The following is a 17,578-nucleotide window of genomic DNA, read 5'->3' as shown; positions in this document are numbered from 1 at the left end:
CGCACAGAAGCGCCAAGCCGGCCCACCGTAGTTCGACAGCTGGCCGAAGAAACCCAGGAACACGGCCGCCGCGACCAGGTGGCAGGAGGGCGCCGCGAAGGCGGCCCAGTTCTAGAGGGCTCCGAAGCAGCCGTTGATGGTGTCTGCATAAGTGTTCGTTTTTCTTGCGTTTCCTTTCTTCTTTCTTGCAAACTCTTTCTGAGTTTCTTCTTTTCCTTGTTTGGATAGGGCTGCGCTCTCTCTTGAGCGGTCGGCCTCTGCTTCCGTGGTTGGGGTGGCGGAGGACTCCACCAACATCCGCCGCGTGGACCCACGCACCAAGCACCAGGCGGCGATGGAGCTGAACGCGCAGGAGGCGCGCGAGGAGCGGGAGGAGGCGGAGCGGCAGAGGGCAGCGGCGGCAAAGGCGGCCCAGGAGGAGGCGGAAGTAGTGGCCAAGGCCCAAGCGGACGGCTTAGCCAAGGCCCTGGGGCAGGCCGCGACCAAGGCCCAGGCAGACGCGGCCGCCAAGGCACAAGCGGAGGAGGCCGCACGCGGCCGAGCTCCGCAATTCATCACCCCCCGCGCTCCGCGCCACCTGCGCCAGAGATCCCAGCGCCGACTGGGGGAGCCGGCGACAACCAGCCGGTCATGGAGAGGGAGGGGGCGATGCCGTCATCCTGAGGACAGAGGTGCACCCGCAAGCGCCGACTGCCGAGGCCCAGGGCAGTCGGCCTAACATGCCGCCAACGCCTCAAGTCGGTGGCAGGCTGGTGGCGAGGCCGACCCCTATGGTCTGCACGCCGGTGCATCGGCGGGCGGCGAAGGCGACATTAGCGCCGCGGCCGCAGGAGGTCGAGGTCGCAAGCTCGTCGGCCCCAGAGGCGGAGGCCACTAGTGCCACCCCGTGAGAGTGGATGTCTGGGAGCGGGACAAGTGTCCTGAACAGGGCTGCGCATGAGGTCCATTCCCTACTTCAGGCCCAAAGCACCGCCCTCCAGAACTACACGAAGACGTTCCTGGCGTCGCGAGCCGCCGTCCGAGTAAGTCCCTTACGCTTCGTTTTGATTTTTGTAATCTTCCGTGGGGGCACGCCAGCGCACCCACTGGGTGTAGCCCCCGAGTTCCGGGCCGGCTGCTGAGTAGGCGGCTCGGAACTTATAGGTAAGTTCCGAGTGCTGACCCTTTCTTTTCTTGTGTTGTCTTCGTTGCAGGATTACCACAACATCCACGCAACCACCTTCAACTCCCAGGTCCAGGAGCTGGCCAAGCGGACCGCCGACTTGTCCGACAGCCGGAGTAAGCACTCCGGCCATATTCTTGTGGGGGCGCGCCAGCACACCCACGAGGTATAGCCCCCGAGATTCGGGTCGACTGCTGAGCAGTCGGGCCAGATCTTCCAGCAACTACTTTTTTCTTTTGTTGATTTGCTGACTGTCTTTTCTTTCTTGTCTTCTGTAGGAGCCAATGCCACCTTGCAGCAGTAGCTGGGCGTGGCCCAAACCGTGCTGCGTGCTAAAGAGGAGGAGTGTCACAAGGCGGCCGAGGAGCGCAACCGCCTGGCCAAGAATCTGGCTGACCAGGCGGACCAGCACAAGGCATCCCTCCGAGCGGCGACGGACAGCAAGGGCAGCCTCATGCCTGAGTTCGAGACCGAGCGCTCGGTTTGGGCTGAGACGGAGAATGTGCGGACCGATGGCAACAGCGTGATCGAGGATATGATCGACGATGCGTTATCCTTCTTCTCTCTCTGCCGCCGACCGTTGTATGAGCCGGCCTCTGATTTCAAACTTCTTCCTTCTGCCTACGCAGATTTCTTCCCATGTTATGTCGTTGCCGCCAACTAGGCCGTCGAAGCTCGCCACGATGAGCGGAGACAGGTTGTCATGCAAATCGCGCCCAATGCCCCTCGGTCCCTCAGCGAGCAGCTTCTTGCCGTCTAGGCACGTCTCCAGCCGGCTCATCGGATGCTCCGCCGCCTGCTGCGTGTCGGAGCCCAGGTGATCTCCACCCTCTGGCCAGATATGTAGGCTCCGCGCACCCCCAGTTGGACCGCCAACTGGTTGGAGGTGGCTGTCGGCCGCTTCGAGGCATGGAAGGGCTCCTCAGCCCGGGCGGGCGCGCGGCGGGCCTTGGAGTTCGTCAATGCGTGGTACCTTGGGCTAAGCCTAGCCTAGTTGGCCACGTTCCGGCAGGAGGCTACTGCGGAGTTGGTAGCGGTGAGGCGTGAGCTCACTCAGCATGCGGCGGCGATTGCCGAGTACACCGAGACCGGGGTCTTCGTCCCCGAGCTGAACGAGGAAGGTGCCGAGGTGCCGCCCAACTGGTTAGGGATGAACCCGGAGGACGGTGAGGACTCGGCGGAGGAGATCACCTCTAGCGATGAAGGCAAGGACGAGTAGGGCAAGGGTGGTGAAGACGACACGCCAGAGGATGGAGTGGACGGCCAGCCTCAACTCGACCGTGCCTCAAGCAACGAGCCGTGCGCGAGTGCGTCGACTGCTGCTGAAGGCGACCAAGACGAGACTCACCAGCCGGCCACTCCACTAGCCGGCGCCACCGACTCCACTAGCCTACCGAACCCGCTTGCTGCTCCCTTGGCCTAGGCTGCCAACTTATCTTATTTTTTCCTGCTTTATAGTCTCGCGAACAAACGTGTTAAATTTGCGCAGTCCCACCCACTGGGGGTGTATTCAAACTTCGTTGAATGCTGGCGACGGGCCTTTTTCTATGTAAATAACTTTTGCTAAGTTCCAACTTGTCTTGCTTTTCTGTTCTTTTGGATTTTTCCTTTGCCGTCTTCCCTTGGTTGCCGTCTTGCAAGCCAGGCAGCCGCTCTGCGGTCTGTGGCTGGGTCAAGTACTTGGCCATTTGGGAAGGCAAGTACTTTGGCCATTTAGAACGTAGCAAGTTAAGTAAGAAACCGCCTTGGCCTATGTGAGTGCTTTTGGTCCTTAGGCATTTTTCATGTGGGCACCCTTTCCTGCCTTTGACTCTTTCCAGCCGGACAGTCGCTTTGCGAGCTGCGGCTTATGGCAAGAGAGGACTTAGATGCCGGCACATTACTTGTCCGACTGCAGGTAGCACCGACATAGTACAAGGTGGCAAGCCCCCAGGCCGATTGGCCGAACCCGGTGCCAGCCAGAATAAAGAAATAACACATTCATAGGCATAGAACTTATCATATAGATAAAAAGGGTAGCCCCCGAGTGCTCCTCGAGGGACCCGATGTCTTAGCACTTAATACAGAAGGTAGCGTGATACATACTACATCAACTGTAAAATCTTCGGAGGAGGTTTGCATTCCATGGATGCTCTGATTCCTTTCGAGAGTCGTCTCTCTTGCGTTCTCTGGGCTTTTGTGCATCGATCAGGTAGTAGGAGTCATTGCCCAATGCTTTGCCGGTGATAAAGGGGCCTTCCCAAGGGGCCGAGAGCTTGTGTTGGCCGGCTGTTCGCTGGATCAGCCAGAGCACCAGGTCTCCCTATTGGAAGGATCTTGGCTTGACCTTACGACTGTGGTAGCGGTGCAGACTTTGCTGGTAGATGACGGACCAGCTGCGTGCCAACAGCCGGCACTCTTCTAGCAGATCGACGTTGTCTTCTCATGCTTCCTTCGCCTCCGCCTCCGTGTACATGGTGTCGCAAGGTGAGTCGAACTCGATGTCAGTTGGGATGACAGCCTCGGCCCGGCCCGTACACAAGGAAGAAAGGAGTGAATCCAGTGGACTTGTTCGGAGTGGTGCGCAGGCTCCAGAGGACGGCCGACAGCTCGTCGATCCAGCAGCCGGCCGAGTGCTCTAGAGGCTCGACCAGTCGGGGCTTGATGTTGGACAAGATGAGGCCGTTTGCCCGCTCAACCTGGCCATTTCACTGCGGATGGGCAACGGATGCTAAGTCCACTCGGATGCCCTGCGTCGCACAGAAATGTGCCAAGGCGCCTTTGGCAAAGTTTGTGCCATTGTCGGTGATGATGCTGTGGGGCATACCGTACCGGACGGTGATATCTGCGATGAAGGTCGCAGCAGTTGGATCGTTCAACTTCTTGATTGGCTTTGCTTCAATCCACTTGGTGAATTTGTCCACGGCGACAAGCAGATGGGTCATGCCGCCGCGTGTTGTCTTGAATGGTCCCATGATGTCTACTACACAACCTTCTTCTTGTAGACGTTGTTGGGCCTCAAAGTGCAGAGGTTTGTAGGACAGTAGCAAATTTCCCTCAAGTGGATGATCTAAGGTTTATCAATCCGTGGGAGGCGTAGGATGAAGATGGTCTCTCTCAAGCAACCCTGCAACCAAATAACAAAGAGTCTCTTGTGTCCCCCAACACACCCAATACAATGGTAAATTGTATAGGTGCACTAGTTCGGCAAAGAGATGGTGATACAAGTGCAATATGGATGGAAGATATAGGTTTTTGTAATCTGAAAATATAAAAACAACAAGGTAGCTAATGATAAAAGTGAGCACAAACGGTATTGCAATGCATTCAAACAATTCCTAGGGTTCATACTTTCACTAGTGCAAGTTCTCTCAACAATAATAACATAATTGGATCATATAACTATCCCTCAACATGCAACAAAGAGTCACTCCAAAGTCACTAATAGCGGAGAACAAACGAAGAGATTATTGTAGGGTACGAAACCACCTCAAAGTTATCCTTTCTGATTGATCTATTCAAGGGTCCGTAGTAAAATAACACGAAGCTATTCTTTGCGTTTGATCTATCCTAGAGTTTGTACTAGAATAACACCTTAAGACACAAATCAACCAAAACCCTAATGTCACCTAGATACTCCAATGTCACCTCAAGTATCCGTGGGTATGATTATACGATATGCATCACACAATCTCAGATTCATCTATTCAACCAACACATAGAACTTCAAAGAGTGCCCCAAAGTTTCTACAGGAGAGTCAAGACGAAAACGTGTGCCAACCCCAATGCATAAGTTCACAGGGTCACTGAACCCGCAAGTTGATCCCCAAAACAGACATCAATTAGATCACGTGAATATCCCATTGTCACCACAGATAAGGACATGCAAGACATACATCAAGCGTTCTCAAACCCTTAAAGACTCAATCCGATAAGTTAACATCAAAGGGAAAACTCAATCCATTACAAGAGAGTAGAGGGGGAGAAGCATCATAAGATCCAACTATAATAGCAAAGCTCGCGATACATCAAGATCGTGCCAAATCAAGAACACGACAGAGAGAGAGAGAGATCAAACACATAGCTACTGGTACATACCCTCAGCCCCGAGGGTGAACTACTCCCTCCTCGTCATGGAGAGCACCGGGATGATGAAGATGGCCACCGGTGAGGGATCCCCGCTCCAGCAGGGTGTCGGAACAGGGTCCCGATTGCTTTTTGGTGGCTACAGAGGCTTGCGGCGGCGGAACTCCCGTTCTAGGTTAAGTTCTGGAAGTTTGGGGATTTATAAGAGAGGTTGGCGTCGAGAACAAGTCAGGGGGGCCCACAGGGAGTCCACAAGGCAGGGGGCGCGCCCTCCACCCTCATGGGGCACACGGGACTCCCCTTCGGTACCTCTTCGTTCCAATATTTTTTATATTTTCCAGAAAAAATATCCGTTGATTTTCAGCGCATTCCGAGAACTTTTATTTCTGCACAAAAACAACACCACGGTAGTTCTGCTGAAAATAGCGTCAGTCCGGGTTAGTTCTAACCAAATCATACCAAAATCTTGTAAAAATATTATGAGCATGGCATGAATACATCAAAAATTATAGATACGTTGGATACGTATCAGCATCCCCAAGCTTAATTCCTGCTCGTCCTCGAGTAGGTAATTGATAAAAACAGAATTTTTGATGTGGAATGCTACCTAACATAATTTTCAATGTAATTTTCTTTATTGTGGCATGAATGGTCAGATCTGAAAGATGCAAGACAAAAGTTTAATATTGACATAAAAATAATAATACTTCAAGCATACTAACAAAGTAATCATGTCTTCTCAAAATAACATGGCCAAAGAAAGTTCATCCCTACAAAATCATATAGTTTGGTTATGCTCCATCTTCGTTACACAAAATGCTCAAATCATGCACAACCCCGATGACAAGCCAAGCAATTGTTTCACACTTTAGTATTCCCAAACTTTTTCAACTTTCACGCAATACATGAGCGCGAGCCATGGACATAGCACTATAGGTGGAATAGAATATGATGATGGACGTTATGTGGAGAATACAAAAAAGGATAAAGTCTCACATCGATGTGGCTAATCAACGGCTATGGAGATGCCCATCAATTGATGTCAGTGTGAGGAGTAGAGATTGCCATGCAACGGATGCACTAGAGCTATAAACGTATGAAAGCTCAACAAAAGAAACTAAGTGGGTGTGCATCCAACTTGCTTGCTCACGAAGACCTAGGGCATTTGAGGAAGCCCGTCGTTGGAATATACAAGCCAAGTTCTATAATGAAAAATTCGCACTAGTATATGAATGTGACAAAATAAGAGACTCTCTATCATGAAGATCATGGTACTACTTTGAAGCACAAGTGTGGAAAAAGGATAGTAACATTGCCCCTTCTCTCTTTTTCTCTCATTTTTTGGGCCTTCTCTTTTTTTGGCCTTTCTCTCTTTTTTATTTCCTCACACGGGACAATGCTCTAATAATAATGATCATCACACTTCTATTTATTTACAACTCAAGGATTACAACTCGATACTTAGAACAAAATATGACTCTATATGAGTGCCTCCGGCGGTGTACCGGGATGGGCAATGACTCAAGAGTGACATGTATGAAAAATTATGCATGGTGGCCTTGCCGCAAATACGATGTCAACTACATGATCATGCAAGGCAACATGACAATGATGAAGCATGTCATAATAAATGGAACGGTGGAAAGTTGCATGGCAATATATCTCGGAATGGCTATGGAAATGCAATAAAAGGTAAGTATGGTGGCTGTTTTGAGGAAGATATAAGGAGGCTTATGTGTGATAGAGCGTATCACGGGGTTTGGATGCACAGGCGAAGTTTGCACCAACTCTCGAGGTGAGAAAGGGCAATGCACGGTACTCAAGAGGCTAGCAATGATGGAAGGGTGAGAGTGTGTATAATCCATGGACTCAACATTAGTCATAAAGAACTCACATACTTATTGCAAAAATCTATAAGTCATCAAAACGAAGCACTACGTGCATGCTCCTAAGGGGATAAATTGGTAGGAACAGACCATCGCTCGTTCCCGACCAGCAGTCATAAGGAGGACAACCAAAGAAACACCTCATGCTTCAAATTTATTACACAACGGTTACCATACGTGCATGCTACGGGACTTGCAAACCTCAACACAAGTATTTCTCAAATTCAAAAATACTCAACTAGCATGACTCTAATATCACCATCTTCATATCTCAAAACAATCATCAAGTATCAAACTTCTCATAGTATTCAATGCACTCTATATGAAAGTTTTTATTATATCCCTCTTGGATACCCATCATATTAGGACTAGTTTTATAACCGAAGAAAATTACCATGATGTTTAAGACTCTCAAAATAATATAAGTGAAGCATGAGAGTTCATCTATTTCTTCAAAAAAAAAACCACCGTCGTGCTCTAAAAGATATAAGTGAAGCTTTAGAGCAAACGACAAACTACTCCAAAAGATATAAGTGAAGATCAATGAGTAGTCGAATAATTATGTAACTATGTGAAGACTCTCTAATATTTAAGAATTTCAGATCTTGGTATGTTATTCAAACAACAAGTAAAAAAAATGACGCTCCAAGCAAAACACATATCATGTGGTGAATAAAAATATAGCTCCAAGTAAAGTTACCGATGAACGAAGAAGAAAGAGGGGATGCCATCCGGGGCATCCCCAAGCTTAGGCTCTTGGTTGTCCTTGAATATTACCCTGGGGTGCCTTGGGAATCCCCAAGGATAGTCTCTTGCCACTCCTTATTCCATAGTCCATCGAATCTTTACCCAAAACTTGAAAACTTCACAACACAAAACTTAACAGAAAACTCGCAAGCTCCGTTAGTATAAGAAAATAAATCACCACTTAGGTACTGTTGCAAACTCATTCTAAATTCATATTGGTGTAATATCTACTGTATTTCAACTTGTCTATGGTTCATACCCTCCGATACTACTCATAGATTCATCAAAATAAGCAAACAACACAATGAAAACAGAATCTGTCAAAAACAGAATAGTCTATAGTAATCTGTATCATTCGAATACTTCTGTAACTCCAAAAATTCTGAAATAAATTGGTGGACCTGAGTAATTTGTCTATTAATCATCTGCAAAAATAATCATCCTAAAATCACTCTCCAGTAAAAAAATGGCAGCTAATCTCGTGAGCGCAAAAGTTTCTCCTTTTTTACAGCAAGATCGCATAGATTTCACCCAAGTCTTCCCAAAGGTTCTACTTGGCACAAACACTAATTAAAACATAAAAACACATCTAAACAGAGGATAGATGAATTATTTATTACTAAACAAGAGCAAAAGCAAAGGACAAAATTAAAATTGGGTTGCCTCCCAACAAACGCTAACGTTTAACGCCCCTAGCTAGGCATGATGATTTCAATGATGCTCACATAAAAGATAAGAATTGGAACATAAAGAGGGCATCAAGAAACACATGGCAAGCACATTTAAGTCTAACCCACTTCCTATGCATAAGGATTTTGTGAGCAAACAAATTGTGGGAACAATAATCAACTAGCATATGAAAGCAAAATAAGCATAAGTTCAAGATTTTAAGCACATAGAGAGGAAACTTGATATTATTGCAATTCCTACAAGCATATATTCCTCCCTCATAATAATTTTCAGTAGAACCATGAATAAATTCAACAATATAACCATCACATAAAGTATTCTTTTCATGATCTACAAGCATAGAAAATTTAATACTCTCCACATAAGCAAATTTCTTCTCATTCCGAATAGTGGGAGTGTCATAAGAAACTCGAATACTATAAATTGTTTCCACATTAAAAGAGTAATGTTCAGAAAAAGGGTAATCATAATCATGACAAGTTTTTTAAATATAATCATCACTACTTTTTATAATATAAGTATCATCACAATAATCATCATAAGTAGCAACTTTGTTCTCATCATAATCAATTGAAACCTCTTCCAAGATAGTGGAATCATTACTAAATAAAGTCATGACATCTCAAAATCCACTTTTATAATTATCACAATAAGATTCAATATCCTCCAAAATAGTGGGATCATTGCTTCCTAAAGTTGACACTCTTCCAAACCCACTTTCATCAATATAATCATCATAAATAGGAGGCATGCCATCATCATAATAAATTTGCTCATCAAAACTTGGGAGACTAAAAATATCATCTTCATTAAACATAGCATCCCCAAGCTTGTGACAAACATTAATTGCAGCAAATAAATTCTCAAACATGTCATTCTCATCAAACATAGCATCCCCAAGCTTGGGCCTTTTCATATCATAAGCATAATCACTCTCATCATTAATAGTATGGATAGCACCAATAGTATAGCAATTATCATCATCACAATGAGTAATAGGAGCAACATCATTTGGGAGGGAAACCTTTTTACCTTTGCTTCTCCATATTTCCTTTTTCTTCTTCACATTATGTGTGGGTTTAATCCTCTTTTTGGAGATCCTTATTAATGAGATTGGTTGAATAGAAGGCTCCTCCTCGTTACCTAATTCATCATAAGAAATAATAGGAGGATATTGGGAAGTCTCTTCCCTTTCATTAGTATTCTCTTCATCTTCCATTTGTTTTCTTGTCTTTATGTAATTGGCAATATAAGTATTTTCAATGAAATTCACCGCACAATACATAAAAATTTCTTCTAGATCGAAATCAAGAACCCTCTCAAGGGAAAATTCTGGAATATTATCATTTATTCATAACCCAAAAGCAAACTAAGTTCATTATGATGTGCAAGGGAAATCAAGTCATCACAATTTTTGGACATGATTCGATCATGAAACAATTTGCATTGGATATTTAAATGACCACGTTCATTGCAAAGTTCACAAGGATGGCTAAGAAAATTTAAATTTTCAGCACAAACTTCTAGCCTTTCTTGCAACCATTTAGTTTCTAAATACTTATGCCTCTTGCAAAATCTATCTTCCCTATTTGGTGTGTAGTTGCAGAATCTATGTACTCCACACAAGTTGACATGCTTATAAGAGACATTTTCATCATGACTAGTGCAATCATCATTAGTACTATGGATATTCAAAGAGTTCATACTAACAACATTGCAATCATGCTCATCATTCAAAGATTTAGTGCCAAACATTTTAATGCATTCTTCTTCTAACATTTTGGCACAATTATGGGAATCCTTATTTTCATGAAAAATATTTAAAAGATGAAGCATATGAGGCACCCTCAATTCCATTTTTTTGTAGTTTTCTTTTATAAACTAAACTGGTGATAAAACAAGAAACTAAAAGATTCAATTGCAAGATCTAAAGATATACCTTCAAGCACTCACCTCCCCGGCAACGGCGCCAGAAATTGCTTGATGTCTACTACGCGACCTTCTTCTTGCAAACGTTGTTGGGCCTCCAAGTGCAGAGGTTTGTAGGACAGTAGCGAATTTCCCTCAAGCGGATGACCTAAGGTTTATCAATCCGTGGGAGGCGTAGGATTAAGATGGTCTCTCTCAAGCAAACCTGCAACCAAATAACAAAGAGTCTCTTGTGTCCCCAACACACCCAATACAATGGTAAATTGTACAGGTGCACTAGTTCGGCAAAGAGATGGTGATACAAGTGCAATATGGATGGTAGATATAGGTTATTGAAATCTGAAAATATAAAAACAGCAAGGTAACTAATGATAAAAGTGAGCACAAACGGTATTGCAATGCGTTGAAACAAGGCCTAGGGTTCATACTTTCACTAGTGCAAGTTCTCTCAACAATAATAACATAATTGGGTCATATAACTATCCCTCAACATGCAGCAAAGATTCACTCCAAATTCACTAATAGCGGAGAACAAATGAAGAGATTATTGTAGGGTATGAAACCACCTCAAAGTTATCCTTTCTGATTGATCTATTCAAGAGTCCGTAGTAAAATAATACGAAGCTATTCTTTCCGTTCAATCTATCCTAGAGTTCGTACTAGAATAACACCTTAATTAAGACACAAATCAACCAAACCCTAATGTCACCTAGATACTCCAATGTCACCTTAAGTATCCGTGGGTATGATTATACGATATGCATCACACAATCTCAGATTCATCTATTAAACCAACACATAGAACTTCAAAGAGTGCCCCAAAGTTTCTACCGGAGAGTCAAGATGAAAACGTGTGCCAACCCCTATGCATAAGTTCACAAGGTCAGTGAACCCGCAAGTTGATCACCAAAACATACATCAAGTAGATCACGTGAATATCCCATTGTCACCACAGATAAGCACATGCAAGACATACATCAAGTGTTCTCAAATCCGTAAAGACTCAATCTGATAAGATAACTTCAAAGGGACAACTCAATCCATTACAACAGAGTAGAGGGGGAGAAACATCATAAGATCCAACTATAATAGCAAAGCTCGCGATACATCAAGATCGTGCCAAATCAAGAACACGAGAGAGAGAGAGAGATCAAACACATAGCTACTGGTACATACCCTCAGCCCTGAGGGTGAACTACTCCCTCCTCGTCCTGGAGAGCACCGAGATGATGAAGATGGCCACCGGTGAGGGATCCCCCCTCCAGCAGGGTGCCGGAACAGGGTCCCGATTGGTATTTGGTGGCTATAGAGGCTTGTGGCAGAGGAACTCCGGATCTAGGTTATGTTCTGGAAGTTTGGGGATTTACAAGGGAGGCTGGCGTCGAGAACAAGTCAGGGGGCCCCACAGGGAGTCCACGAGGCAGGGAGCGTGCCCTCCACCCTTGTGGGTCCCACGGGACTCCCCTCCGGTAAACCTTCGTTCCACTATTTTTTATATATTCCAGAAAAATCTCTGTTTATTTTCAGCGCATTCTGAGAACTTTTATTTCTGCACAAAAACAACACCACGGTAGTTCTGCTGAAAACATCGTCAGTCCGGGTTAGTTCTAACCAAATCATACCAAAATTTTGTAAAAATATTATAAACATGGCATGAATACATCAAAATTATAGATACGTTGGAGACGTATCATCCCACCATGTCCAGCCCCCACACGGCGAAGGGCCTAGTGAGGGGGATGGTCTTGAGTGCAGAAGCCGGCAGATGTTGCTTCCAGCTGAATTTCTGGCATCCCTTGCAATGCTTGGCCAAATCCTTAGCGTCCTCCGAAGCAGTCGGCCAGAAGAAACCATGGCTGAAAGCTTTGGCAACAAGGGACCTGGAGGTCGCATGGTGGCCGCACTCGCTTTGGTGGATATCTTTGAGGATTGCTTGGCCCTTCTCTGGTTCAACGCAGCGCTGGAAGACTCCAGTCACGCTGCGTCTGACAAGCTCTCGGTTTACTATCATGTAGGCTCCTGCTCGGCGCTGCACTTGCTGGGCCGAGATCTCATCAGTCGGCAGCTCTCTGTTCACCAGGAATTTGAGGATGGGCTACGCCCATGATGGTGCTTCGACTTCATGTACTGCTATCATGGCCACTTGTACTAGGGCGGTTGGGTTGGGAGGCGGCGGGTTGGAGTCTGCCGCCACTTGCTGCGCTGTTGAAGTCCCCGGGCCGATTGCTGCAGCCCCCTGGCCGGGTGCGACAGCTGCAGTCCCTGAGCCACTTGGTGAAGTCCCCGGGCCGACTACTGCAGCCCCCGGGCTGGGTTGTGAAGTCCCCGGGCCGGGTGCGACTGCTACAGTCCCCGTGCCGCCTACCGAAGTCCCCGGTCTGGCTGTCGCAGGCCCCGAGTCGGATCCGACTGCTTCAGCAGCAGCCGGCACGAAGATGGACTCGGATTCTGGAGAAGGCTTGATTGACGGCTTGCGGAGGCGCTGAAGGGAAACACCGGCTGGTATTGCTTGACGGGTGGACCTGATCCGTGCCAGGGCATCATCTTGCTCGTTGTTGTTCCGTGGCACGTGAAGGAACTCGCACCCTTCAAAATATCCACTGAGCTGCTGGACGAGGAAGCGATAACTTGCCATATTTGCATCCTAGGCGTCCCAGTCACCAGACGACTATTGGACCACCAAGTCTAAGTCGCCGTAGCACAGGATCCGGCGAATGCCGACTTCTTTGGACAGCCAGAGTCCGTGTACAAGTGCCTCATACTCGGCCACGTTGTTGGAGGCGGCATAGTGAATTTGAAATGTGTATCTAAGTTTGTCGCCTTTGGGAGAGGTGAGGACAACACCGGCTCCCAAGCCGGTGCGCATCTTCGAGCCATCAAAGTGCAGTCGCTAATGAGTGGAGTCGGGAGCTGGCTCCAGGTACTGGGTCTCGGCCCAGTCGACGAGGAAGTTGGCCAGTGCTTGGGACTTGATGGTGGTGCGTGGCTGGTAGAAGATGGTGTAGGGGACCAACTCAATGGCCCATTTGGCCACCCGGCCAGATGCATCTCTATTGCCTATGATCTCAGCAAGTGGCATAGTGCAGACAACCATGATTGGGTGCTCTTGAAAGTATGGCTTCAGCTTCTTGGCAGCAAAATGCACGCCGTAGCACATCTTCTGGTGGTGAGGGTAGTTCTGCTTGGAGGCTGACAGCACCTGGCTCAGGTAATACACAGGCCTCTGGACTGGCAGTGCCTTGCCATCTTCTTTGCATTATACCACCATGACTGTGCTGACCACCCGGCTAGTGGCGGCGATTTAGAGGAGCATAGGCTTCTTATCAGTCGGAGCGGCCAAAACAGGCGGCATGGACAACATCTTCTTGAGCTGGAGGAAAGCCTCGTCCACCTTGTCATTCCACTCGAAGTGAGTGGTTTTCTTCATGAGTTGGTACAGGGGAAGAGCCTTCTCGCCCAGCCGACTGATGAAGCGGTTGATGGATGCCAAGCAACCAGTGAACTTCTGGATGTCTCGCAGTCGGGTGGGTCTTTCCATCCTCTCGATGGCTTTGATCTTCACAGGGTTGCACTCAGTGCCGCGCTCTGAGACCAGGAAGCCAAGGAGCTGGCGGGCTGGTACTCCAAAGACACATTTCTCTGGGTTGAGCTTGATCTGAAACCGGCGCAGATTTTCAAAAGTTTCCTTGAGATCTTCCAAGAGGTTACCGCGCTTCTTCGTCTTCACCACAATATCGTCTACATAGACGTGGGAATTTCTGTCGAGTTGCTTGTGGAGGCACTTCTGCATGCAACGGTGAAACGTGGCACCAGCATTTCTCAAGCCGAATGTCATGGTCAGGTAGAAGAAGGCTCCGAATGGTGTGATGAAGGCGGTCTTCAGGCAGTCTGCCGGGTTCAACTTGATCTAGTGGTACCTTGAGTAGGCATCCAAAAAACTCAGCAGCTCGCATCCGGTTGTGGAGTCTATCACTTGGTCAATCCGAGGCAGAGCAAACGGATCCTTGGGGCAGGCTTTGTTGAGACTAGTGTAATCAATGCACATGCCCCACTTGTTGTTCTTTTTCAGTACAAGGACTGGGTTGGCTAGCCACTCTGGAAAAAACACTTCTATAATGAAGTCGGCTGCAAGGAGCCGGGCTATCTCTTCACCAACAATTCTTCTCTTCTCCTCTGATAGTGGGCGGAGGGGTTGCTTTACTAGTTTTACATCCGGTCTGACATTTAGCTTGTGCTTGGAGAAATCCGGTTTCTTGACTAGTTTTGCATCCGGTCTGACATTTAGCTTGTGGTCAGCGAAATCCATCGGAACACCCGGCATGTCTTTTTGAGACCATGCAAAGATGTCCCGATTCTCATGGAGGAAATCGACGAGCTCGCTTTCCTATTTGCTATCAAGGTTGGTACCTACGATAGCGTGCCTCTCCGGGTGCTCGGGGTCCAAGGGGATCTTCTTTGTTTCTTTGGCCGGCTGGAAGGAGCCCTGGTTCTCTGTGTTGGGGAACGTAGTAATTTCAAAAAAATTCCTACGCACACGCAAGATCATGGTGATGCATAGCAACGAGAGGGGAGAGTGTTGTCCACGTACCCTCGTAGACCGACAACGGAAGCGTTATCACAACGCGGTTCACGTAGTCGTACGTCTTCACGATCCGACCGATCAAGTACCGAACGCACGGCACCTCCGAGTTCTACACATGTTCAGCTCGATGACGTCCCTCGAACTCCGATCCAGCCGAGTGTTGAGGGAGAGTTTCGTCAGCACGACGGCGTGGTGACGATGATGATGTTCCACCGACGCAGGGCTTCGCCAAAGCTCCGCAACGGTATTATTGAGGTGTAATATGGTGGAGGGGACACCGCACACGGCTAAAATATCGTATATCAAGTGTGTCCCTGGGGTGCCCCCCTACCCCCGTATATAAAGGAGCAAGGAGGAGAGGGCCGGCCAAGGGGAGGTAGCGCGCCCAAGGGGGGAGTCCTACTCCCACCGGCAGTAGGACTCCTCCTTTCCTCGTGGGAGTAGGAGAAGGGAAGGGGGAAGGAGAAAGAAGGAAGGGGGCGCCCCCCTTCCCTAGTCCAATTCGGACTAGCCCATGGGGAGGGGCGCGGCCACCTTTTGAGGCCTTTCTCTCCTTTCCCGTATGGCCCATTAAGGCCCAATACGAATTCCCGTAACTCTCCGATCCTCCGAAAAATACCCGAATCACTCGGAACCTTTCCGAAGTCCGAATATAGTCGTCCAATATATCAATCTTTACGTCTCGGCCATTTCGAGACTCCTCGTGATGTCCCCGATCTCATCCGGGACTCGGAACTCCTTCGGTACATCAAAACTCAATAAAACTGTCATCGTAACGGTAAGCGTGCGGACCCTACGGGTTCGAGAACTATGTAGACATGACCGAGACACCTCTCCGGTCAATAACCAATAGCGGGACCTGGATGCCCATATTGGCTCCCACATATTCTACGAAGATCTTTATCGGTCAGACCGCATAACAACATACGTTGTTCCCTTTGTCATCGGTATGTTACTTGCCCGAGATTCGATCGTCGGTATCTCGATACCTAGTTCAATCTCGTTGCCAGCGAGTCTCTTTACTCGTTCCGTAATACATCATCTCGCAACTAACTCAATAGTCATAATGCTTGCAAGGCTTATAGTGATGTGCATTACCGAGTGGGCCCCGAGATACCTCTCCGACAATCGGAGTGACAAATCCTAATCTCGAAATACGCCAACCCAACAAGTACCTTTGGAGACACCTGTAGAGCACCTTTATAATCACCCATTTATGTTGTGACGTTTGGTAGCACACAAAGTGCTCCTCCGGTAAACGGGAGTTGCATAATCTCATAGTCATAGGAACATGTATGAGTCATGAAGAAAGCAATAGCAACATACTAAACGATCGGGTGCTAAGCTAACGGAATGGGTCAAGTCAATCACGTCATTCTCCTAATGAGGTGATCTCGTTAATCAAATGACAACTCATGTCTATGGCTAGGAAACATAACCATCTTTGATTAACGAGCTAGTCAAGTAGAGGCATACTAGTGACACACTGTTTGTCTATGTAGTCACACATGTATTATGTTTCCGGTTAATACAATTCTAGCATGAATAATAAACATTTATCATGATATAAGGAAATATATAATACTTTATTATTGCCTCTACGGCATATTTCCTTCAGTCTCCCACTTGCACTAGAGTCAATAATCTAGTTCACATCGCCATGTGATTTAACATCAATAATTCACATCACCATGTGATTAACACCCATAGTTCACATCTCTATGTGACCAACACTCAAAGGGTTTACTAGAGTCAATAATCTAGTTCACATCGCTATGTGATTAACACCCAAAGAGTACTAAGGTGTGATCATGTTTTGATTGTGAGATAATTTTAGTCAACGGGTCTGTCACATTCAGATCCGTAAGTATTTTGCAAATTTCTATGTCTACAATGCTCTGCACGGAGCTGCTCTAGCTAATTGCTCCCACTTTCAATATGTATCTAGACCGAGACTTAGAGTCATCTAGATTTAGTGTCAAAACTTGCATCGACGTAACCCTTTACGACGAACCTTTTGTCACTTCCATAATCGAGAAACATATCCTTATTCCACTAAGGATAATTTTGACCGCTGTCCAGTGATCTACTCCTAGATCACTATTGTACTCCCTTGCCAAAATCAGTGTAGGGTATACAATAGATCTGGTACACAGCATGGCATACTTTATAGAACCTATGGCCAAGGCATAGGGAATGACTTTCATTCTCTTTCTATCTTTTGCCGTGGTCGGGCTTTGAGTCTTTACTCAATTTCACACCTTGTAACACAGGCAAGAACTCTTTCTTTGACTGTTCTATTTTGAACTACTTCAAAATCTTGTTAAGGTATGTACTCATTGAAAAACTTATCAAGCGTCTTCATCTATCTCTATAGATCCTGATGCTCAATATGTAAGCAGCTTCACCGAGGTCTTTCTTTGAAAAACTCCTTTCAAACACTCCTTTATGCTTTGCAGAATAATTCTACATTATTTCCGATCAACAATATGTCATTCACATATACTTATCAGAAAT

The sequence above is a fragment of the Triticum aestivum genome, chromosome 3D (genome assembly GCF_018294505.1).
Source record: "Triticum aestivum cultivar Chinese Spring chromosome 3D, IWGSC CS RefSeq v2.1, whole genome shotgun sequence".
In the NCBI taxonomy this organism is placed as follows: Eukaryota; Viridiplantae; Streptophyta; class Magnoliopsida; order Poales; family Poaceae; genus Triticum; species Triticum aestivum.
This window is presented reverse-complemented; position numbering follows the sequence as displayed.